Here is a 25,118-nt window from a genome sequence, read left to right on the forward strand (position 1 = left end):
CATTCGTTAGGACAGTGCGCGAAACTTGGCATGATTGAGCTATGGCAGCAGACGGCCGACGAGTGCCTTTGATAACAGCACGACGTTGCTTGCAGCGCCGCTTTTGTGCTCGTGACCACATCGGTTGGGCCCTGAGCTGTTTTTGCATGGAGTGGACTGGATCCTGATCCAACTCAACCGATCATTGACTGGAAATGGTTATGTTCGACCATTTGGACACTTTTCAGGCATTCATGGACTTCATGTTCCCAAGCAACGACGGAATCTTTATGGATGACAATGCGTCACGTCATCGGGCCACAATTGCTCGCGATTGGCTTGAAGAACATTCAGGACAATTCGAGTGAATGATTGGGCACCCAGATCGCCCGACATGAATCCCATTGAACATTTATGGGACATGATCGAGAGGTCAGGTCGTGCACAAAATCCTGCACCGGGAACCCTTTCGCAATTATGGGTGGCTGTAGAGACAGCATGGCTCAGTACTTCTGCAGGAGACATCCGACGACTTTTGTAGTCCACACCACGTTGAGTTGCTGCACCAAGCCGGGCAAACGTTCTGACACGATATTAGGAGGTATGCTATGACTTTAGTCACCTTAATGTATAATGAACCAAGTGTGTTCAACTCGTTGAGACAAAGTTCCCTCTCTTTCCTGTTCTTATTCTCCCTTTTCATGAACCAACACGAGTTAAGCATTTTCTTATCCTTACTTATCCCACTAGCCCTTTCTGTTTCTGTTACATCAGCTTTGACTGGCGCTGTGATAAGAAGTTCTCCACTGTGCAGTCTATAAATCCTGCAAAAGTCTGAAGAGACAGTCTGAAGAGAAAGTCTGTAGTCCCATTCACAAGCTGTTAACCATTCCACAATGACATTCAACAAGTTTCTTAGTACAGAAAGGAGTCAGAGACAGGGCGACACATGTAGTCAACGAGCTGGCAGAAGCATATTATATGTCATGTAGATAATGTGGCTTTTACGGTTCAATTAAAGAACGTCTTTGGACAACTGCAGTTAAGAGCGTCTTCACAGAAAGTTAAGAAATCATGTTTCACATTATTTTATAACTAACATCAACGCTATAAAACAAGCCTTTCTTGACATTCGGAAATTTTACTGTATTGCAATTGTGTAAATCTTCTTTGCCTAGTTTCCAAATCAGATAGCCTTCTCCATGGAATACGGCTGACGTGGATGTAAAACGTTTACTGTATGGTTTACTAATAGAATTTACACTAGGTATAACCACGATTAAGCTATCAGTTCTAGGCAAAGGAAGGTTGTACGTAAATGTTCCGCCAACATCAAGGTTATTAGACATGGAACACTAGAGGCACAAACAGATCGCGAGCTCGAAAAGATATAAGTTTGTCGCTTCCCTACAGTATTTTAAATAAAGGATACGACGAGTAGAGGTTTTTCACTCTCCCTCCAGAATAAGGAAAAACCTATATCCATCTCCATACTCTGTAAGCCAATATGCTGAGTGATCTGTAAGATTTTTTTTCGGCGTGACTGATTATGGTCTGCTGTCGAGTATTTGATAGCGTTGCCTGAACCCCCGAAGGCACACCGTTAATCATCATTGAGAATATGGCGCTGGGTACCTCAGAAGAATGAATACTTGTACGCCAACGAGAATGCCCTTATCTGTCTCATTCACGCACCCCGTATGCGAGATGTATGATGTAGAAATATTTCACAGCATGCTTCGGAAACAGTTTCTTTTACCTTACAAGACGAGGCCTTGCGAGGACAACAGACTATCACTAATTTTCAACTTTTTTTCGATAAGTCCAGGCATGTCAGAGTAATACCGGAATGAGAGGCGACAAAAACTGATCAATGTTTGTCAAATGACGTGTGCGCGCGCAAGCTAATACGACTTTCATCGTTTACCCCACGGCAGGCGGTCCGCTTTTGGGCAACTGCGACTGCCAATGCGCGGCCTGGCGGAGATCTGCACACGACGGGGCCTTGCCGCGTGGAGCAGAGTGGAGGGGCGGCAGACAGAGCTACGCTCGCCCTTGAACTGTCCCCGAGGAAACTTGTTGGTTCGCCTTGACTCGCCGCTGCCGTCGCCTCCGCCGGCCGCTCGTGCAGAAACGCGCCCGTGCTGAGTTGCGTCGTCCCTCGCAACTCCTAACAAGCTGCACCGGACGACTCAAACATCCGCGTCAACTGATGACGGCCAAACTTTTTTTTTCCAATCGGCGGTGCATGTATTAATGAATGTGCCAAGCTCGGAAATCACAACAAGAATCGTTTCGATCATCTTCGGTGTTAGGTTGAGTAGAAGCGGCTATTTACAATCGAATGCTATCAATGAAATGCTGTACTTTCCTTGGGAACTCCTACTTTCCTTGACAACCCCTCGTATACGTTCTAAACACATTGACTGCAAATTTTTTTTCACTTTAATGTCAGATTCTAATGTTTCTCGTATGTGGGTAACACTTCAAAGACGCGTTCATTTGATTCAAATCAAGAAGGAAACTGACATTACAGGCTGGTAGAGTGTTAAAGATTTTGGACGGGGTCAAAGCAGAAAGAAGTCTTAACAACCAGCGTAGTCCACGTTGAATATGCAGAAAATACAATGTGATTTCTTCCCAATCACTCATTTAACTGATACAAAAGGTTTCTGGGTGTAGAATCACATTATGTTGTAAAGCAACAGTCGCAAGATGCATAAAACCGTTTCACACATCTTTTGAGTTATTTTACAACTGAAATCACTCTGTATCTAGAAAACTTTTTATGTCCACTTACTTCCGCTGGCAGTTGGGCACTTCAGTCATATAATGTTTGAGAATTAAGTCAGCTATGATAAAGTTGTTACATTTTGTTTCTACAGTACCTCCCCCACTTCCTCTTCCCGAGTTCAACACAGTAATTCCAAACCCTAAAATTTGAATAGAATCAAGAAATGTGACATTTCATTAACAGGATAGTTGAGGCCTATAGAATAAATTAAAACTTACTTCACTGACATTTAGCTACAAAAATATCCAGAACATGTGCAATCTGAAAAATTATGAAATGTAAAATACACTTTTGGATGACTTATTCAAGAGAAAGAGCTTCACAAATTGAGCAAGTGGATAACATGTTGATCCATCTCTGGTCTTTGTGAAAGCAGTTACTTGGCTTGGCACTCACTGATAAGAGTTGTTGGATGCCCTATACACAGTATCGTGCCAAATTCTGTCCAATTGGCATGTTAGAGTGTCAAAATCCCAAGCTAGTTGGAAGGCCCTACTCATAATACTCCAAATGTTCTGGGGAGACATCTGGCAAACTTGATGGCTGAGGTAGGATTTGGCAAGCACGGAGACAAGCAGTAGGAACTCTTGCCATGTGCAGGCAGAAATTATCTTACTGAAAGGTAAGTGCAGGATCACTTGCCATGAAGGGCAACAAAATGGGACGTAGAGTATTGTCAACGTAGCGCTGTGCTGTAAAAGTGCTGCAGGTGACAACCAAAGGTATCCTGTTATGAAAAGTAATACCACCCCAGACCATCACTACTGGTTGTCGGACCGCACGACAGGTGACAGCAGATTGGTATCCCACTGCTGTCTGGGGCGTCTCCACACATATCTTAGCTGGTCATTGGGGGTTTAATTCGAAGTGAGATTCATCTCTCAGACAATTCTACTCCAGTCAATGAGATCCACAACAAAAAACATGTTTGAAGGTGCCACAGACAGTACTGCGGGCCATTGGGATACTGAACACTCTTCAAACAGAAGTGGACATGAAATCACACCATTTGGTGAAATCTTAAATATGCACAAGCACTTAGCATGGATTAGATGAGACAACTTCACAATCAGCAGTTTGGGGTGTTTCTACACGCCAGAGTGTACACCACAAAATTCATAGTTGCCATGGTAACACAGCTGTAAGGGTTTGCCAAAGTTCTTGATCATATTCCACTATGCAAATGCAGAAAAGATTCTTCTAAACATGTTGTATTAAGTATTACATTGAATATGACTTCAGTAGTAGCAGTGGACATTAAAGTGTCACTTGAAATTGACCCATATAAGATGCCATATATATGCAAAGTTAATTAGGCCCAAAGGAAATAATAATATTGCGCGATCTTACTGGCCTCAGGAGCGATTCATCACAGACATACAACACAATGGAAATTCTTTTGGCATCTGAAATTGATTGTGACCTAGTGTGTAATGCTATCACAGAACATAATGAGATGATAAAACAGCTGCTGCCTAAAAACTCTCAAGACGAACTTACCTTCAGTAATCTGAAAACAATTTACTAATGCTAAGAAATGTACAATATTTGGATTAACTGCTCAGAGCTGCAGTAGATCCAATTGAACTATCAATGAAATCAAAGCACGAGACTATTTCTGTAATTATTGCTGCATAAGGCATTAGTGCAAGCCTCGTGTTACTACCATCTTGAAAAAGTAACTTTATTTAAATTAAATCGATGAAAAGAATGAACCAGCAGTTCATATGAAGACCTGCTCCATAAAATAGATTTGAATAACATGTAAAACACAAAACCTTTTGTCGCATAAAATATCAGCTTGATAAACCTGATAACGAATCAAACACCATGTAAATGGAACTGAATCTGCTCCACTTTGATCATAAACACATTTGTCACCCCTGCTCATTCAATAACATTGCCTAAGTAACGACCCTGTTCCAATATAGCTCGGCAGGTCGCAAAATAAAGAAACATATTACCTTGTGATGCAGAATAAGTACATAGAGAGGAGCTGTATACAATTGTTATTATCACTTTGTCAATACAAGCCCACTGTGGGTTCCATACATAGCTCCCTCTTTTTCTCAGTATATGTTACTGCAATCACATATGTCACCACACCATATCATACATGAGCCAAACATACATTTTCACTCCAGAGCCACTGGCCAAACAGACCAGAGTGAAGCAGAATGCCTTCTTTTCCTTTCAAACCGGTAAGCCATATGTACCGACTACACACTCACTAGACACTCGCTGATGAACTCTCACCCCAAAGACTTCAAGAGCATACACACTAGCAGCCATGAACGAGAAGTCTATCAATGTGGCACATGTACAATAACACAGATTTTCTGTGAGATGAAGGTACATAAAACAGAATGTATAGAAGATGTCCAATTATAGCGGATGTCTTTCAATGTAACTGAAGTATTGGTTAAAAAAAAAAAGTGCCTGGTAGTCCAGCGCAGTGACAATATCAGTGACTTACAATAGACCTACAATAAAGTATGGGAACTGGTCCAATAAATTTGATACCTACACTGTACGGTATCCAGTTTAGCTGTGGATAAGTAGTGATTTTGACAGTATAAGTTAACTTCTTAATTTTTATTTCATAGTCACTTTGCTGATTTTTTGTGTGTGTGTGTGTGTGTGTGTGTGTGTGTGTGTGTGTGTGCGCGCGCATGCTTGCAAGGAGGGTAGAGGTGCGCACACCATATTGTGAATCCCAAGTTAATGGTAAACTAACCTGACATACACTACTTTAAAAAAAAAACTTTGTGACTGACATTTCAAGAAGTCAAGTAATGGTGGCCAGGCATTATCAATTCTTCCATAAGTGTCAAATGCTTGCTATGTTGCCTGTTTTGTAGGTACACACAACGCCTTGTCATGCGTGGCTAGCTGGATGTCAACAACAAACACCTCCAGCCCCGTAATCTGACAATCTCAGAGTTATTTTATTTGAGCTCATTTCCCAATTCATCTAATGCACAGTACAGTCTGTTTTTCGATGGAGCATGATCCAAGCAATAGCGTGGATGTTTTTATGTGCCCGATTCTTTCTCTGTACTATGGAGCAAGAAATACTCATCTTATCTCATACAAAATTTATTTATTTCATTTGGATGTCTGACTTCAAAAATGAAATTTGTGTGTGTGTGTGTGTGTGTGTGTGTGTGTGTGTGTGTGTGTGTGTGTGCGTGCGTGTGTGTGTGGTGGGGGGGGGGGGGGGGGGAAGGCATATGGTGTCAGGCAGACAATGACTGGCACAGAGGCTCCTTCTGATGGGAAATTGAAAGTATGGTGTTTCTTCATGCAGACGGAGAGTGAATTTCAGAGACAGCTTACAAGCCAGCAACCTTGTAATTGAGCTTAATAGTTTATTTTTAGAAGTAGCCACATGGAAGGTCAAGTAGAACCCAACAAATTCTTGGACCTTTTTTTATTACTATTATTATTATTTACTTATTGTTAAAGGAATAGCTTGTTCCAATAGTATGGGCTTCATTCATGACTTTGGAGTTCCTGCTTCTCATGTACCTTTCACGTTCAGACTAATAAAAATTAGCTATGTGTTATAGTATCAAACAAAATATAAAAGATATGTCCAATGAATATCTCTGTCTGCTGACCAGAGTGACATCTGCTTAATACATGTGAGACTCTTTTTTTTCTATTGCTGCTTTCAAAAAATGTATTCAAAGAAAACAAATCTCAAGCTATACAACAGTGTTTGTTGTTTGGCCATTACAGTGTCTGCTAAGAAAAGGACCAAGGCACATTTGGGACTCAGGTAAAAAAAAATATGCCATTTATATTCTACATGAAATTTTATTTTTTATCCGTATTAGGAAATATTTATTTGACTGCATCTTTCAGTGGGCAATGGTAATTGATTTCGGTAAATGGTAATTGAAATGATTCTGTGTACTTATTCCTGACAAAATAGGTAGCTACTATTTTCTCACAACTCAAACAGAAATTCTCCACTATATGTAATATATTCGGATTCATCCATCTATTGATTAGTGTACGACAGTAAAATTTATTGTATAACCATTGTATTATGAAGAGGATACACAGCTACTCACCATATAGAGGAGATGATGAGTTGACCCCTATACAGTGAGCAGCAATCTATCCATTTCAATGAAAAAATCAATTTTTGAAAATATAATGTAATTGGATGGATAAAAAAATCTATTTGCCAAGCACCGGCAGGAGAACAGACACATAAATACATTGAAATTTGCAAGCTTTTGGAGCCGGTGGCTCTTCTGTCTGGCAGAAGGGTTGAAGGGGAAGGAAGAGAGTGAAGAGGAACAACTTGTGAGACGCAGGACATTCAGAAAAGTCCCCTAGAACCCCAGGTCAGGGGAGACTTACATGACGGGATGAGAAGGAAAGCTGAATGCTCCTCATTTCCTACACCTCACCAGTCTTTTTCCTTCACCCTCTTCCTTCCTCTTCATCCCTCCTACCAGAAGAAGGAACCACTGACTCCAAAAGCTTCCAAAATTGAATATCTTTATATGTGTGTTCCCCTGCCACCACTTGGTGAGTAGATTTTTAAATCTATCCAATTACATTATAAACAAAGATGAGGTGACTTACCGAACAAAAGCGCTGGCAGGTCGATAGACACACAAACAAACACAAACATACACACAAAATTCAAGCTTTCGCAACAAACTGTTGCCTTGTCAGGAAAGAGGGAAGGAGAGGGGAAGACGAAAGGAAGTGGGTTTTAAAGGAGAGGGTAAGGAGTCATTCCAATCCCGGGAGCGGAAAGACTTACCTTAGGGGGAAAAAAGGACAGGTATACACTCGCACACACGCACATATCCATCCACTAGTGGTGGGCAGGAAATCGCATATCCAACAGTTTGTTGCGAAAGCTTGAATTTTGTGTGTATGTTTGTGTTTGTTTGTGTGTCTATCGACCTGCCAGCGCTTTTGTTCGGTAAGTCACCTCATCTTTGTTTTTATATATAATTTTTCCCACGTGGAATGTTTCCTTCCATTATATTGATATCATTAATTTGAATCCAACAATTACATTATAATATACCCTTTTCATAATATTGTTGTTATTCCATACTCGACTTTCCATTGTTTGTATTACAGTTGTGTTGTACAGGATGAGTATGTGAAAATATCAGCAGGTTAACAAATATTAAAAATAAGAATAAATATTGACACAGTTGAGCATAGATGATGTCACTGTTTTCATGATGGGTCATGCCTCATCTTCTGAAACCATGAATATCACTAAATTAAAAAATTAAGCCAGTTTTGTGGTGCAGCTTTTAGGAAATCATAATAAACTAGATTTCATGACATTTCCTTGCTGAACATAATGATGGATGATGGAGCAGATTGCAATTATATCAATGAGCTCTTGCCGTTTTACTCCACTGCTAAAGCAGCATTAAACATTCAGAATTCTTTGTAAGTTACTCTGTTTAAAAATTTTATGCTAAAGTTTTATTACAAGAGGATCCACTGTCTCTGAACTTACCATTTGTTTTCCTGAAAGTCACATGCTAACTTAAAGACAGTTAACTGTGTTGTGTGTGTTATGTAGGCGTATAAAAATGCTAATGGTACTACTATTTTGGTTTCCTGCCTCTCTTCTTATCTGGTCTCATTAAATTGTTAATAAACTAAATGTATGTATGTACTATACTATTTGTTTCCATCAATAGTAAGCCAAATTTCTGAGATAACAAATGTCAAAATAATGAAGTGATTGTGTCTAGTATGGGAGGCAGCGACACTGTGAGTTCACCTTTGTCTGTGAACACAATATGGATGTGGCAGCAACAGTTCTGGATACATTGACATATTGCCCATTTATGTGCAGTATTCGGTTTGCTTAGGAGGGTGATTATAGTCTCATCATTGTTCCGTGCACTTCCGCAACTAGTATATGACATTATGCCACATAAAATAAACACATCACACAGAAAAACGATGTTGACAACAAAAATGAATCACAACTATTATGTTACTGACTACGCAATTGATTGTAGTAACTAGCATCTGGAGAAACAGAGTGAACTGTCATGATGTTATCTCAGTCAAATCCAAATCCAAAAGTAGGGTTGTCAATGAAATATAGCACTTATCACTGAAAGGACATTTATTACGGACACAAACATACACCCAGAACAAATCTGAACTCCTTGAAAGAGTGCTGCTGTTTATACTAACATCAAATATTCCAGAACATACAAGCACTACAAACGTAAGATATCTCACGAACCTTCCATTAATGGTAAATTCTAAATAACAAATAATAGCTGGTGGCTGGTTTGAATTGGTGACCTGGAGCACAGAAGTCAGTGACACAAACAGCTATGCCACACTGCATGCACCACAGCTCACGGAATTGTTCCCTCTCCTATGAAAACAGGTTTTGTCTTTGGTCCTCAGTGCGGCAGCACTGGTGGCTTCTCACGTTCTGGTTGCATTGTCACATTCTCTTCACTACAATAAACATCAAAGGTAAGCTCTTCTACTGAAGCTTCAGGATTGTCAAGCAGGTCTTCAGTTTCCTCGAACGAAAAGCCCCTATCATTGATCAGGGCCTCTGAACTAAAGTAGATCTTCATATGTTTGACATGGGCTACATTTCTGTGCTTATGTGACATCTGACAAACAATGAATGACACAGTAAGGTCCAAGGTAGCACTTTAGTAACTTTTCCAATAATCCCACTTTCCACGCAGATGTAAAAATCTATACCAATGTATAGATGGTGTTCTAGCAATGTCGGCCTTCTCCTGGGTCGCCAGGGTTTGTGGGTGATGGAGCAGTCTTTCTTTTTCAGTCTTCATGGTGTAGTGCTTCACACAGTCATCTTGACTATCGTCCAGTTGAACCGGAGGCAGGGTATCCAGTATCGTTTTGGTCTCACGACCACGACAGAGGGATTCCTGTAATGTCTTGGTTCACTGTTCTGTATACGAATGTCACGACAGGCAGTAGTGTATCCCATTCTCTCTGTTAGAAATTACTGTACATTGAAGTACATCTGCCAATGCCTTAGTAGAGAGTTCTGTGAGGCTATCTCTCATTGGGTGGTAAGCAACTGTAATCCTGTGGATGATGTCTCAACATGAAATTATTGAGTACTAGCTCCAACTGGAAAATTTTTCCACGGTCTAAGATAGTCACAAGAGGTGCTCTATGCTTCAAAATGATGCTTCTACAAGGAATATCGCAATTTCTGGAGCTTTGATTATCGCACAGCGGGGAATGTAGTCAGTGCAGACTAATAGCCATCATTGATTCTTGTTTGTTGGCCTTGGGAATCTCCCCAAGAGGTAGTTTCCAATCTGGTAGAATGGCACTGTTGCAGATAGAATTGGTATCAACTGCCCACAAATTATTGTGCCATGCATTTTCATCACTGGCATTCTTTACATTGGCTCATATGGTATCCATATGTGGTATCCAATGGATTGGAAGGGAGCTAGCCAGTGATACCATGTCTGATTCTGTCTGGAGTCATCACAAATCCCAGGTAACCAGATGTCGGAATGTCATGGAAATACTCCACGATAGCTGGCTGTAGATAATCTGGGATTTCTACCCCATTGGATCCCAGTTCCTCTGATACAATGTTCTGTTCATCAATTGGCATTTTTCTTTGTCTGTGCCCCCACCCCCTTTTCAAAGCTTCTGTAAGTTTCAGAAATGCTGGATCTTCTCTGTGTTCAGCAGCAATGTCATTTAATGCAATATGAATGAGATTTCATTCACACTACTGTGTTCACCAAAGTATTCCTGGAAAGGCTGTCTGTGCCCTTGTGTTTGCCTCTCCTCTTGTATACCACTGTTTTATACTCCTGATGCCCGTATTGTCAGTCACCCCTACGGATCTTTCAGGCTAGTCAGCCTGCATGGAGCATGGTGGTCTGTCACAGTGACAACTTGTTTGCCAAATAAATACAGCCATAACTTGCTGATGGCCCAAACTACTACAAGCCACGCCTCCTCAGTTTTCGAGTAGTTCATCTTGGAATTGGAGAGTACTCTGGCAGTATACGTTACCACTTATTCAGCACCTGCCTGAATTTGCGCTAGAACTGCATAACCACTAGCACCAGTGTTAAGGTCTGTCTCAGCATTCTTGTCATACAATGGTAGGCCTGGAGAATATGTTGACACCTCCTTAAAGACAATGAAAGCACTATCTTTTACCTCATTCCAGGAAAATGTGCCATCTCCTTCCAGAAGTCCTTTATGAGTTGCCAGTAGTACAGCAGATTCTGAGAAAACTTCCCACTTAACAAACGTGTCAAGTTGGAAAATCTGTGACTGCTCTTATTTTTTTTCTGGATCAGGACAGTCTCCATTGTCATTCACTAGATGACCCAATATTTTTTATTTCTTGGCCACAGAAGAGGCAGTTTTATGGATTTAGGCTGAAGCCTATTCAGGCTGAACATGGCCGTCACATAGCTTAGGTGGTTTTCAAATGTTTTACAAAAAAAAGTCATCTATCATAGGTTCAAAGGTGGCTGCATCATTACACAGCCCAAACAGCTTAAATTTTAACCATCTTGTCAGCCCCATCAAGCTTGGTTTGCCAGCAACCTCTCTGCATGTCCATAGTTGAGAAATACATTTCTCATTTCAAGCAGCCTATGATGTCATTAAAATGTGGCTATGGGTAGATACCTTCTCTCATTATAACAGTCAATGCAAAAATACCATGTGTCAACCTCCCCATTCATAAGACCATAGGAGAGGGGAACAAGCACTCCCTGAAGGTTCAATGAAGTCATTTCGCAACACCTTCCCCACTTCCTTCCAGATTACCAATGATTCAGCCAGCGATGCCCTATGTGATGGCTGGCTAATCACTTGATGAGCTCCAGTGTTGATACAATGTTTTACCACGGGTCACTTGGTCTGTATTTTCTCCACCCCAGATTTGGAATCATCCTAAACGGTGTAGAATGGCTAACACTAACTGCCACTATTCCTTGGTCAGGCCAGATCCTGTTGGACAGTCTGATAGCAGCTTCTTCCCCTGTACTGTCTGTAGTGGTAGCAGAACATGATTTTTGTCACTGATACTAAGTTGTCCTTCCTGGAATGGTTTGAATGTTCCAATGCATATACCTTTAGGGATGGGTTGTGACTTCTCTTGACGATTGGTGAGGCAAAGTTCTCCTTGACCACATACAATAGTTATGATGGTTGCTAGCAAGCAGATTTCTTTCGCGAGTCTGAGTAGCTTTTTGCAGTCAACAAAGTCTTCACAGTTTAGCTGAGCATCTGGACTGATGGCTGGAACTCTGCTCACTGATGACAGAAGGGATAACATCTTCAACAGCAAACAACTGCACAGAACACCCTTGTTAAGTGCACTTGTTGGAAAAGTTTCATCAATCTGGAGCTCTGCCCTTACAGAGTCTACGATTGCTTGCAACATCCCATCCAAGAAAACAACATGACAACATTCTGTTAAAACGACAGTTCAAAAGGCTGTGTTCCTTCATTGATAATTATTCTTGCAATACATATTCCTGTTTGCGACCATCAGCACAGTAATTTTTGTATCACAAAACATTGTCACTTTGGCTAGTGACATGCATTAGATGAGGCTGTACCAGATCACGAACTCCATGATGAGCTGTGGAGCACTCCATGCTCCGCGAAGTGTTGTCGCTTGCTGTGAATAATCAAAGGGGCCGGTGGCATGTGGCACAGCAAGCCTTTTGATCTGCCTGCCACACCTTACATGATCACCAATGTCATATTCTCCAGCAACTATGACATAGCGACATGCTAGCTCAGGGAAATAGGAAGTTAAGGAAATAAATAAGAAACAACTGTTTTAAAATAAATTGCACAAGTTCACTGGGCATCTGAAAGTGGACTTTTTTTTCACGACAAGAGTGGAAATATTGGGCATCAAAGCGTTTACAGCATTACTGCGGAGGATGGGCTTCATTTTCCACAGTCGATAGACTCTTCAGTATAGCTGAGTGTCTTGACTGACGGCTGGAACTCGGCTCATTGATGATGGACATGATAATGTCTTCAATGGCAAACAACTGCCCAGAAAAATCTTTGTCACATGCACTTGTCAGGAAAGTTGTGTCCTGAAGTAAAGATGGTTCTTGGATTTTATTGCCAAGAAACGCTGCTCACAAGTATATAAAGATCCAAACATGCACATGATCGTGAGGCATCTTTGTGGAGCTTGGGAAATTTTTTTTTTGCTGTAATGAGCGACACCGCCGTGACAGATTTAGCGTTTTTTAGTACCTGTCTTTCAGCAAAGTTGAATTTTGCAAACCAATAACTTCCAACTGGAGAGACAATGGCAAATCATTGGGTGAAACCGAGAAGGGAATGCTGAGCAACTTCATTTCCATTTCAAAAATTGCAAGCCCTCAGTATCTTGTTTCAAAAGATGTGATGAGCGGCCTTATCTTGGCTTGATAATAATCAAAACTGGTACCTTCAGGTAGTTTTAAAGAAGCCAGACGATTGAAGAATGTTAAAATTCCTTCACCCATCCGCCTCTAAAACAAAAGTAACTTTTCTACAAACACTCTTAGTTGGTCGTGCATGACAACTATTAGCTGCTCTTTGGAATGCAATGACGGATTTAAATTATTCAGGTGCATGGTCATGTCAGCTAAGAATGTTGTGTCTGATGTCCACTTTAAATCTTTCAGACAATACACTTCTTCAGCTTTTATTTACAAGAAGAGACAGAGTTCCTCACAAATGACAAAGCAAACATCAAGAACTTTTCCCCAACTCAGCCAAAGAACTGTGCTGCGATAAGGTATGTCCACATCCTCTGCTTCCATAGCTTTCAGGAACCCTTTGAACTGGCAGCGATTTACACTGTCACGATGCACCAAATTCATGCACTTGACAACAACTGTAATTACATCACCTAGTTCCACTGTTTCAGCACACAGTGCCTTGTGATGAATGAAACAATGAACAAAAATCTTTTCCAAATTCATTCTCGAGTTTGTTTTCCAAATGAGAAGCGAAACCTCGATGACGCCTCATCATTTGTGGCACATCCATGGCTACAGAACGGAGCTTAGCCCAAGGTAAATTCATGTTGTCCACTGATTCACAAACAGCTCCAAAAATATCTAGTCCTGTTGCCATATAATTGAACGATACCACATTCAAGAGTTCCTCAGTACTTGTAGTTCCATATCAACACCACGCACGAATACTGAAAGTTTAACACTGTCACATGTATCTGTGCTTTTGTCAAGTGTTAGTGAAAATGCAACAAAGCTCACAGCTTTTTTCCTGAGCTATGTTTTTAAGTTCGCTGTGATGTCCAGAATTTGACTAGACATTGCTTCGAAAGACAAACCCATTCAATGCCTGCAGCTTCCTAGGGAACAAACATTTTGCAATTGCTTCCATGCACAACTGTATGAGAGAGCCCACAGAAAACTGTTTGCCACTCATCACTATAATGTGAGTCACTTTGTAGCTTGCACCAACTGCTGCTTAAGTTCCGTTCTTCACTGTCACTCACCTGAAAACTACAAAGGTATATCTGTACGTGAACGATGCTGCATATTTCTGTAACTTCTGTCCTAAGAATTCTTTTTTAATTTATGTCGTTCGTATGGCTGGCTATTAGCTCTATGTGTGCTTTGTCTTCTATATGCTTGTAATGTGCTGCATGAAAACGTGTATAATGATGCTGTATGTTGTACTTCTTAGCAGAATGGCATATAAGGCAATGTGGACACCCATCCCTCTCAATAAATAGAAATGTATCCTCCAATTGAGGCAGAGGACTTCCGCAACTGACCATAGCTGCCACTGAACACAGATTGTTGCATTAGCTGTGGCTTAACACAACCAGGGTGCAACTAGTTTGCTTTTCCCACCACGTGGGCTCCGAGCTGCCGGAGTGAGGATTCCAGAGCACTTCTCCTCCTCGGGTCATTGTTGGAAGAGCCTGCATTAGATACCACAAAAAAAGAAACTTGAGAGTTGACTACAGGCCTGAATAAGTTGGTCATTGATCATAAAGGTGAGGAGATTTCTCAGCATCCTGGAAACTGCACTCCAAGGAGGATTTTCACTTGTGGCAGCCTCACCTCCATAGTTGGTCATCTCGTTAGTTTTCCTAAAATCAGCAGCTAGGTGAGTGGCTGGTACCTCTGTATGGCGATGGGGAATGGCTAGAGTGTGTTGGAGAGTGACCTCTTCCAGCGTACAGTCTTGAGCTTTAGCACACAGGTCGAATATAACTGTCTGCAGTTGACTGTGCAAATAGGACAGTTATGATGGGTGATGTCTTCAGTACAATAGTCTCTGAGCACTTGTCTTCTTTCTCTGCAGTAGTGTACACCATATCTACGGCTTTCACAGTGAAAAAGAGAGCAGTGTTGTTGTCTTCAGCCCTTCAAATGTTTGTTATTCTGTGGGGCATTATGCTTAGCAAAGGAGTTTGTTGTACCTACATTGGTCGGATGCTGGGATGTCTTATTGCCTGATGGGCAGAATAAGTCCGATTTGGCAGAGTTCATTCTTCATGGCATGTTCAACTGGTGGTGGTGGTGGTGGTGGTGGTTGTTAGTGTCAAAGCGCTATACATTTCTCCAACATTCTTTATCACCTCCTGATATATAATAGGTAGACATTCCTGGCTATCTATCACTTCCTCAGGCCAACAATTCTGGCTTTCATAAAAGGTGCACTACTTCTCTTACAACCTGGTGTGTGACAGAGGTGAGATCATGCTGGTCTTGCACAGGCACTACATTCAGGAGTCAATTATACTTCTTTCCTCAGACTCTTTTCCACTGCATTTCCTCGATTTGCAGGCACTACTTTATGAATTCCTCCGACTCCTTTCACCAAATGTGAAATTTTTTCAGCTTTTGTCATATTTGTACTGACACTGCTGCAAAGGCCGATAATAATGTGTATGTCTATGAATCTTGTTTCACATGATGTTGGGCCCTCTTCTTCAATCGTTATGACCAGCATCTCAAAAACACTGGTGGGCTGCTGACTTACAGCTGCTTTGGAATCCATCATCCTCTTGAATATACAGACCTTTAGAATGATGTACTACTTGTATTCTCATTTCTGTCCATGCAGGTGGTAGCTTTTATTGTGCCTAGTAGGAGCTACAGTGATGTGTATGTTTTGAGGTACCTGGCACCTCCAAATAACATCATGTCATAGCCTTACTCCAAAACCGAAAGCAGGATCTTCAATGAGATACAACACTTGGCATTGAAACATATTTATTATGCAGAATTGAACTCAACTGGATGGAGAGTAATGTTATCTATACAAACATTGAATACTCCAATGTATACAAGTAGTACAAACACAACATTTTTTGAGAACCTTCCAGATATGACGAATACTAAGCAACAAATAATTTCTGGTGGTTAGGTTTGAACAGGCAACCCACAGCATGCAAGCAAGCGAAGCTATTTTACTAAACCACACTGTGTGCACCACAGCTCGCTGCAATATGACAGTGGTGGACAGAAAAGAATAGTAGGCGCGACCAAGCTCGTTCTTTGATTGGGTGTTGGTGTGGTAACTGTCCTATAAACAACCGGTAATCACCTAGTTATTCTGATACAGGTGTAATTCCTGTTTCACTTCATTAGGATTGCAAATTGTAGCATTAATAGGTTCATCATGGCAGTGGTTACAATTTTAGCAAAAGAAAAATTGGTTTTAATCATTTTACAGCCAAAGCCTAAAAAAGTTTATCTGTATTATACAAAGTCTGTCGTACAGGAAAGGTGACTGATGTGAAATAAAATACAAGAGCTTTACTTTAATGGTTTTATTCAAAATAGGGTCCTTCTGAGTCAAAACACACAATTTGGATAATCAAGCCTTTGAAACTGCCTGCAGTACCATGCTCGTAGTGTCCTGGATATCTGAAATCATGCTGAAATGTTTTCCCTTCACCGCTATTTTCAGTTTTGGAAAAGGCCAGAAATCACGCATACGAATAAGGAACATGTATAAGCAACATTATACATTTTTGAGCCAAGAAACTGTGTACAATTTTGCTTCTTTGCAGCAGTGTATTGCCATGCAACAACCATGTTTCCTGATTCTGATGTTCAGGTTGAAACCTAACAACTGTCGCCCATAAACAATTTGAAACACCCAAGAAGTAACCTGTATTCACCATTTCCTCTTCTAGCGCAAATTCTTTTTTGATTATTCCTTTTGAATAAAAGAAAACAGAGAGCAGTGCCTTGACACACCTTTTCTGCAAGCATACTTTTCAAGGTCTCACAGATTCTGGACATTTCCATTCTACATGTACATACACACTCCACACGCTACCATATGTCGTGTAGCGGAGGCTACCCTGAACCACTACTAGCCATTTTCTTCCATGTTCCACTTATAAATACAGCGAGGAAAAAACAAATTTCTATAAGCCTCTATACAAGCCCTATTTTCTCATATTTTGTATTTGTGGTCCTTATGCAAAATATACACTGGTGTTGTAGAATCATTCTGCAGTCAGCTTCAAATTCCGGTCCTCTAAATTTTTTCAATAGTGTTCCTCAAAATGAATGTCACCTTCCCTCAAGGGATTCCAATGTGAGTTCCCAAAGCATCTCCTCAATACCTGCATGCTGACCAAACCCACTGGCAACTAATCTAGCAGCTTACCTCTGAATTGCTTTGATGTCTTCCTTTAATCCGACCTGGTGGGAAACCCAAACACTCTAGCAGTACTGAAGAAAGGTTCGCATTAGTATCCTATATCCAATCCCCTTTACAGATGAATCACACTTTCCTAAAATTCACTCAATATATCAAATGCAACTATTCGCCTTCCCTACAACAATACTTACATGTTTTTCCATTTCATGTCACTTTGCAATGTCACAACCAGATACTTAATCAAAGCGACTGTGTCGATCAGCACAATAATAGTGCTGTACTAAAAATTTACGGTGTTGTTTTCCTACTCATCTGCCCAAATTAGCATTTTTCTAAATTTATAGCAAGTTGCCAGTCAACACATCAACTAGAAATTTTGTCTGTCACCTTGTATTGTCTTGCAGTCACTAAATGATGACACCATCCAATACAACACAGCATCATCAGCAAACAGCTGTAAATTCCTGCTCACACTGTCTGTCAGATCATTTATGTATCCAGAGAGAGTAAGAGTGGCCCTGTCACATTTCCCTGGAGCCCTCCTGACAGTACCCTCTTTGACGATTACTCACTGTTGAGGACAACATACTTGGTTCTATTCCTTATGAAGTCTTCAAGACACTCACATATTTGGGAACTTCATTGACAGTCTGCAGTGGGCACCATTGTAAATGCTTTTCAGAAATCTAGGAATATGATATTGCAGGATGCCAAGTTGAGATTTGGACAAGCAATGCTTTCTAAAGCCGTGCTGATATGTGGACAAAAATTCTTCCATCTCTAGGAAATTTATTATATTCAAACTATGTTTGAGGATTCTGCAGCACACCAATATTAAGGATATTGGTCTATAATTTTGAGGATCTGTTCTTTTACCTTCCTTATATACAGGAGTCATGTATGCTTTCTTCCAGTTGCTTGAGAGTTTACGCTGGGCAAGAGATTCACAGTAAATGCAAGATAAGTAACAGGCCAATGCTGTAGAGTAGTCTGTAAAACCGAATTGGTATTCCAACCAGATCTGGTGACTTATTTGTTTTGAATCCTTTCAGAGCTTCTCTACATCAGGGGTGCATATTACTATGTCCTCCACATAGAAGTCTGTGCAATGGTCAGATGACAGTATGTTTGTATGAATCTCCTGCATGAACGATATCTCAAATGGGAAATTTAAAGCTTCGGCTTTCATTTTGCTATCTTCTATTGCTACACCACCCTTGTCAACGAGTGACTGGATAGAAACATTCGACTCCGTTAGCAATTTTATATAGGACCAGAATTTTCTTGGGTTCGGCGGTAGCCGAGCTTTGGTGCTTTGTAAGTGTCTCACACTGAAAACACCATGTTTCATCACCTGCTATGATGCAAAACATGACATCTGGGTCCCTAGCAACTGATCTTTTCATGTGTCTGGAGTGTTCCACACTCTGATATTTCTGATCGCTGGTGAGTGAGTGGGACAGAAAGCAAAAACAGCTCTTCTTGCCAAAATTTTCAGTGAGAACGTAGTGCACAGTTTTTTTAAGGAATTCCAGGAAGCTCCTCAGTTAACTTGGCAGATGCATAACCATCAGTTCATAGAATTTCATGTACTTTTTTAACATCACTGATGCTCCTGGACATAGACCATCTCCAGTGCTCTCTATACCACCACAAAACCCTGCATACAACTTGAAAATGTTTTTATGACTCTTTTTCTTCATACTATACACAGGTTGTATCATTTTGAAAGTGTTTGTGGCACTTTTACACAATTTAAAACAAAGCTTACTGTTCCCATATTGCTCCTTTCAACATCGAAGTTCAAAATATACTGTTAAAGTTTCAGTTATTACAAGCAGACTGATATAAAATCAGCCATTCTGTGGAATGCACTGTGTATTTGAGCACAATTAGTATGCCAATTATCATTTGCATTGATTCTCACATTTTGAATTTGAGAAAGAATTATTTATAGTAAATGATTGCAGTATCTTATCAAATATAAAGTTTCAAATAATGTAAGAAATTTGCTTAAAATGACTTGTGTGTAATTATATGACAAACAGGCAGCACATACTGCAACTGCGCTGTTTGTGGCTTTCATGGCATGTTCTTGTTGCTTGTCTCGTATTTTTGCACATACTGAGACAAAGTGGTATATCAACAGCAAGCATGATAACTACTTGTCTCACAAGGAAGGCCATGGCTTTACTTCTCTGTGGAAAAGGGTTCACACACTTGGATACAAATTCAGCAGCTACATCTTCCTGGCTGATGAATATAAGCAATCTTGTAGAAATATCTAGTTTCTGCAACCAAGTTCAGCCTAATGCACAGGAGACATTTTAAAACATCTCAGCTTTTTGCCAATGATAAATGTGCATTGCATAATCACCTTCAGGAGGAAAAAGTAGCACCTCATTCTAAACTATTCAGCTGCATGCACCAAATTTATCTGGTTGTAGTTATATTACATATGTGGAATTTTTATGTTAATTTTTCAATTTTGATAGAGTCTAGCAATTTTTTTTTTTTTTTTTTTTACTCCGTGAAACTATGGGCTCTTAATGGAATAATAAAATCTTTTGTGCATTCTGATTGAATTGGACTCCTGTCTTCCCCCTTGGGTGTAAAATTTCTCATTCAAAAATCAAAAACATTTGTGTTATAAGAGAGACCCTTTTTAACAGACTCCAAGACATATTTTAAGCTACTGACAGTCTGGACATAACAGAGTGCATAAAATTTCCAGTGAAATCATTTTTTTTTTGTTTTGTTTTTTACAACACTCAAATTCATAGCATTACTGCCCTTTTCAATGTATGTAATGATGCTGAAAACATGAGGAAATACCCGGTTTCTTTGGGGATAACCTGTTATATTTTCTGCTTATGGCCTCAACAGGATGTGCACTTCACTGGAATTTAGTTCCGCTGTAAAGGAAATCTTAAATTTTAGTTTCCTTCAAAACAAAAGACAAATAAAATGTAGTCTCCCTCATCAACAGCAACTGGCACATTGAACTATTATTTCAACACTGCTTGCTTTTCTTCAATGTTCATCAAATGGGGCTCATGTCATAATACTTTAGACTTTCCTGCATTATGTGGAAATGAATAGCAATCATTAAAACTAACTGTTATTGTCATGAATGGTGTAATATTTCAAAATACTACAATTTTGTCATAGTTTTAGTTATTAAAATCAATATATGTGACCTGTGTAAAATGTACTGTTTATTTTGCCCAGGAGAGTGTTTTTCACGTACTGCCACATAATAAAGTACGACATCAGTTGATCAAGAACGATAACATACATATTGCCATGGAGACGTTGTCTTCAACGGCAATACTGCTATGCCAAATGTGATAAATGGCCTGAATTACACTGCAAATACACATGATATGTGCATGTATGACGAATGCACTTTGCTGCTAATTATCCACGTTTTTCATGCTTTTATTTAACTTCATACACCACATACATTCCTGTTACTATGATGTGACATTGTCATGCACTCCAAGAACTTGACTGAGAGCTGCACTTAAGGCATAAAAATCTAGTAAATGCTATGCTGTAAGTCATTCATTCAACCCTGAAGAAAGTGTAATAGGAGGGAAGACACAAATATGGATGTGTTAGCAAATTGTAATATCCAAATATCTTCCATACAATCATCAATTATGTACTGATGCTTTCATAAGCATTACAGCCAATGTCATAAGTAATGGGTGTCAGTGCCAAAAGTATGGTATTCACATAAACTGTTTCGAGAATGTACCTTATAAAAGTAGGATAAAAAGAGGCCTTGTTGGCCATTACTATAAATGTAGTAATTACTAAACTTACACTGGTATGCTAAACTTAAGGGCAAAAGTAACTTTTGCGCAATATAACTCAGCTCGATTAAACTTGGATCATACATAGAAAAACTAAAACAGTATACTGCAGAAGGTAACTGAATGAAATACACAGTGAGATGAATAAAAATGACACTTTTATTCGAAGACAGTTACACTGAAGTCATCAGAGTTTGTGATGGTTCCTTGGACATTATAAAAAGCGGGACATGATTCTTAATATGATGTGTGATCACTATGGACGGCAATTAATGCTTTGCAACGTGCTCCCAATCTCACAAGGCTGGTAAGGAGTTTTTGTGGTAGAGAATTTCATTCCTCCATCAGTGAAGGACGGCCATCGATGCATATGGACATGTTGCAATATGTCTCCCCAATGCATCTCACACCTGCTTGATGGGATTTAAACCTTTGACTAACAACTTCTTTTGGAATGAAAGACATTAGTATATGTTTATTTTCATTAATTTCGTCATCAGAAGTAAGAATGTAGAACAAATATTTCCCACCCTTTTGTTTTCCAATGTGGGGAGGTGTGGGACATTCAGAGTTTATTCATATGAACCGCCCAGATTCCATAAGAGAATTGTGCGAAACTATAAGATGTGCAGAAAACGGACACACATCAGTGGGTACAGCATCTCTCCAAGTTTTAACTCACATTACAGGTGCTCAATATGGGAACCGTTTGTGAAGCAGCAAACCTCAATATAAGCATGCGGTTCACTGACAAGAATTGTCAGGGAAGGTAGGAAAGAAGCCTGTTTTGCATATCTGTCCACTAGGCACCCTACCTGTATGTGTGGACTAGTTCGAAGCAACAATACAAAGAGCACCAGAGCAGAGGGTTAACAATGAAACTTGACGACAGCACAACTTACAGGTGGCTGTAATTACAAGTATTTTGCAAACCATTAGCAGACTTCCTTTTACCAGTGGGACATGGATACATAGCAATAACATACAACAAATTCTTACAATCTATATTGGGATATCTACGTCCCAATGCCACTCAACAGGTTAAGTCTGAAGCGGGGGAGCGGGAGGTGGGCACACGGGGAGGAGAGGGGGGGAGACACGGACGGACAGCCCCAATCCATTTGCTGAATATCCTCTTGTTCCCAGAGCTCCTCCTTCATCTGCATTGTTTGGTGCAGTCGTGCATTTTCACCCATAAAAATGATGTCAGGGTCAAATTCATACTTGAGAAGATGCATGACGGAGGGAGTACTGTGTCATGGGGTAACATTCATTGGTGAGTGTACTATGTTCAAACATTTGGAGGTCAGTACACCCATGGAACATTATGCCTCCCCACAGCATAAGGCTGCGTTCACACTTCCGGCCGGGCCGGGCCGGGATGACGAAATGGGGGAAAATCCACTTCTCCGATTTTCATGTTTTAAAAATTCTTAGCGGTATACAAGACCTCGCCACATCGTTTTATGAACTTATTTTTTCCTTAAAAGCGTTACTTATGTCGTGAAAAAAGAAAAGTCTACTTTTCGTTTCGCGTGATTTCTCAGTTGCGTAACGCTTTCCAACCGATATTGAAGAAAGTATGCGGCTAAAAAATCTGATTTTTGTACACGTGGTAGTGTAACATCTTAGCTTTGTATTGAATCATTTATCTTTCCATATTTCTTAACAGTCATTGTGAAATGATGCTATTTGTCAACGTTGTGCACTTGATTCACAAATCTTGTAGTGAAAAAGTTATGTAGCGGGTAGATTACTGTTAGATCCGTTTCAGACAATACATTGTTGGGAATGAAATGTAGCTAAAAGTACCAAAAAGTTTTTGAAATGATAATGATACTGATATCTGTCTCTGGTCACAAGTAATGCGAGCTACTCAGTGGCGTCAGTGCCGCGTCCGCAAGTTTGCGCATTTACAGCTTGGTTTAGTGTAGTCATATAATGCAGGACAGAAAAGAACTAATTACTAGTGATCAGCGCAGACCTAGTGTCGGTCCCTCGTATTATTTCAATGGTCTCATTGTCTAGATAAAGTGTCTAGATAGAAGTGTCAATGACATAGGTCTGATAAAATTTGATGTAAAACTAATCACAAAAACAAACTGGAGATTTGTGATACGTTTACTGCGGAAACTGAAGCGCAATTCTGTAGTCTCGTTGTCTACTTTGACAGAAAAAAATAATGGAGAGTTAATGAAACTACTGCAGATCGAGACAGATGTGCGTTTCATTGTTCTTCATTGTTTTTTGTTTTTTTTTTCTTCCTTGGCGGGCTGCGCTGCACTGTCAAGGTAATCCACACTCTTTGGCTAAATGGCTGTTAGCTGCCGGAGGCTAAATCAATAAATTTAAAAAAATCCCCACCCTTCGACAGCTGACAAGCAAGTCAGTAGAAAACGCAGCTGCAGTCAACAGTTGCTCGCCTTTAGCTAGTCTGTGCTGTCGTGTAGAACAATGTCTTCACTCTTTTATTAGTATTGTTCTGACTCTGCAGTAACTCGTCGAGTTTTGAAGTACAGAAGAACTAGGAGGTTATGGATTCATCCCATAAATAGCGACAGACATTTAGGAGAGTCTTTTTCTTTACATGAAGAACTTAAAAACTATCCTGAAAATTTTTATTCATATTACAGAATGAATCATAATACATTGTCAGAGAAGTATGCAATGTTGAAGCTGAAAAGTTTTGTAACAATGCTGATATGCAGACAGCTGGTGCCACATTCAACAGAAATTCCACATTACGTTCGAAAACTGTCAGGAACACTTGTTGAATATTTCGTTAAAAATGCAACTTAAACTAATTAAAAAACGTTTCAAAAATAAATTTTGGAATTGAAAGTACTTAGCTATTTACTGTATTTTTGTGTATCTCTTTTCATCGTAAATAAAACAAATAAAATTATAAAGGAAAATAATTTATATTTGTGTGTACTATCTGAAACACACTCCTTGGTTACTTCGTTCCATAATCTGGAAACTGCATCATTATTGTCATACTAGCCGAATTTCTGATACCAAATTGATGGACACAAGTTAATGTCATGTATATGTTATTCTGCATTCATTGAAGTAAGAACATCGCAAAAAGATGTCACAGACAACAGCTTACAGTAACGTGCCACAGCATGACTTTACAATGCATTGTCATCTGGTAGAGACACATTTCCGTCCCTCAGTGACACTCATATCTGTCTCCGTTTGCAAGTAAATGCGAACTATTCAGTGGCGGCAATGCCGCGATCGCTGGCAAGCTATTGCTGTAATGCACGTAAATACGGTAGATTAAATAAATGAAATAAAAGTAATTTCGCATGTTTCATTATAATAAATGTAATTTTTCCTCACTGATCGTGAAATGTGAGGTAACATCTTAAAATAAAAGACGTGTGCAGTCACACTTGTGATGAAAGCAGAAGGGAGACGTGTGGTGCGTGTACTGCGGAAGCTGTAGTGCTGCTCCACAGGCTCGTGCCTGCGGTCGGCTCGCGCCGGCAATATTAAACACTCGGGATGTCGCCGGCTTGGCTCCGGGAGGCTCACGCCGTGTCGGCGCGGCTCGGCCGCCAGTGTGAACACCGCAATTGTGTTTGATATCAAAGCGGGCGGCGGCCCGGCCAGGCTCGGCTCGGCCCAGCCGGCAGTGTGAACGCAGCCTAATACCTAGACTACCAAAACAAACATGTTCAACAGTGTTCCTAGGTGCATTACATGTTCTCACCTCTTGCCACACAAATGTACAGCCAGCACGGTACAACATGATTGTTTTGGTGGTCCACATGATATGGTGTGCGGGAGGTAAAATATTTCATGGGTGTACTGAACTTTAAATCTTTGAGAATACTACACAC

At 40.2% G+C, this 25,118-nt stretch overlaps 1 protein-coding gene across 1 annotated transcript in view; it reads right to left on the reverse strand.

Moving 5' to 3' along the window:
- LOC126412618 (histone-lysine N-methyltransferase ash1) overlaps window positions 1-25,118 on the reverse strand; it is a 328,316-nt gene that overhangs the window by 264,672 nt on the left and 38,526 nt on the right. The gene's annotated exons all lie outside the window — the stretch shown is intronic.

This window comes from Schistocerca serialis, chromosome 7 (genome assembly GCF_023864345.2).
Source record: "Schistocerca serialis cubense isolate TAMUIC-IGC-003099 chromosome 7, iqSchSeri2.2, whole genome shotgun sequence".
Classification (NCBI taxonomy): Eukaryota; Metazoa; Arthropoda; class Insecta; order Orthoptera; family Acrididae; genus Schistocerca; species Schistocerca serialis.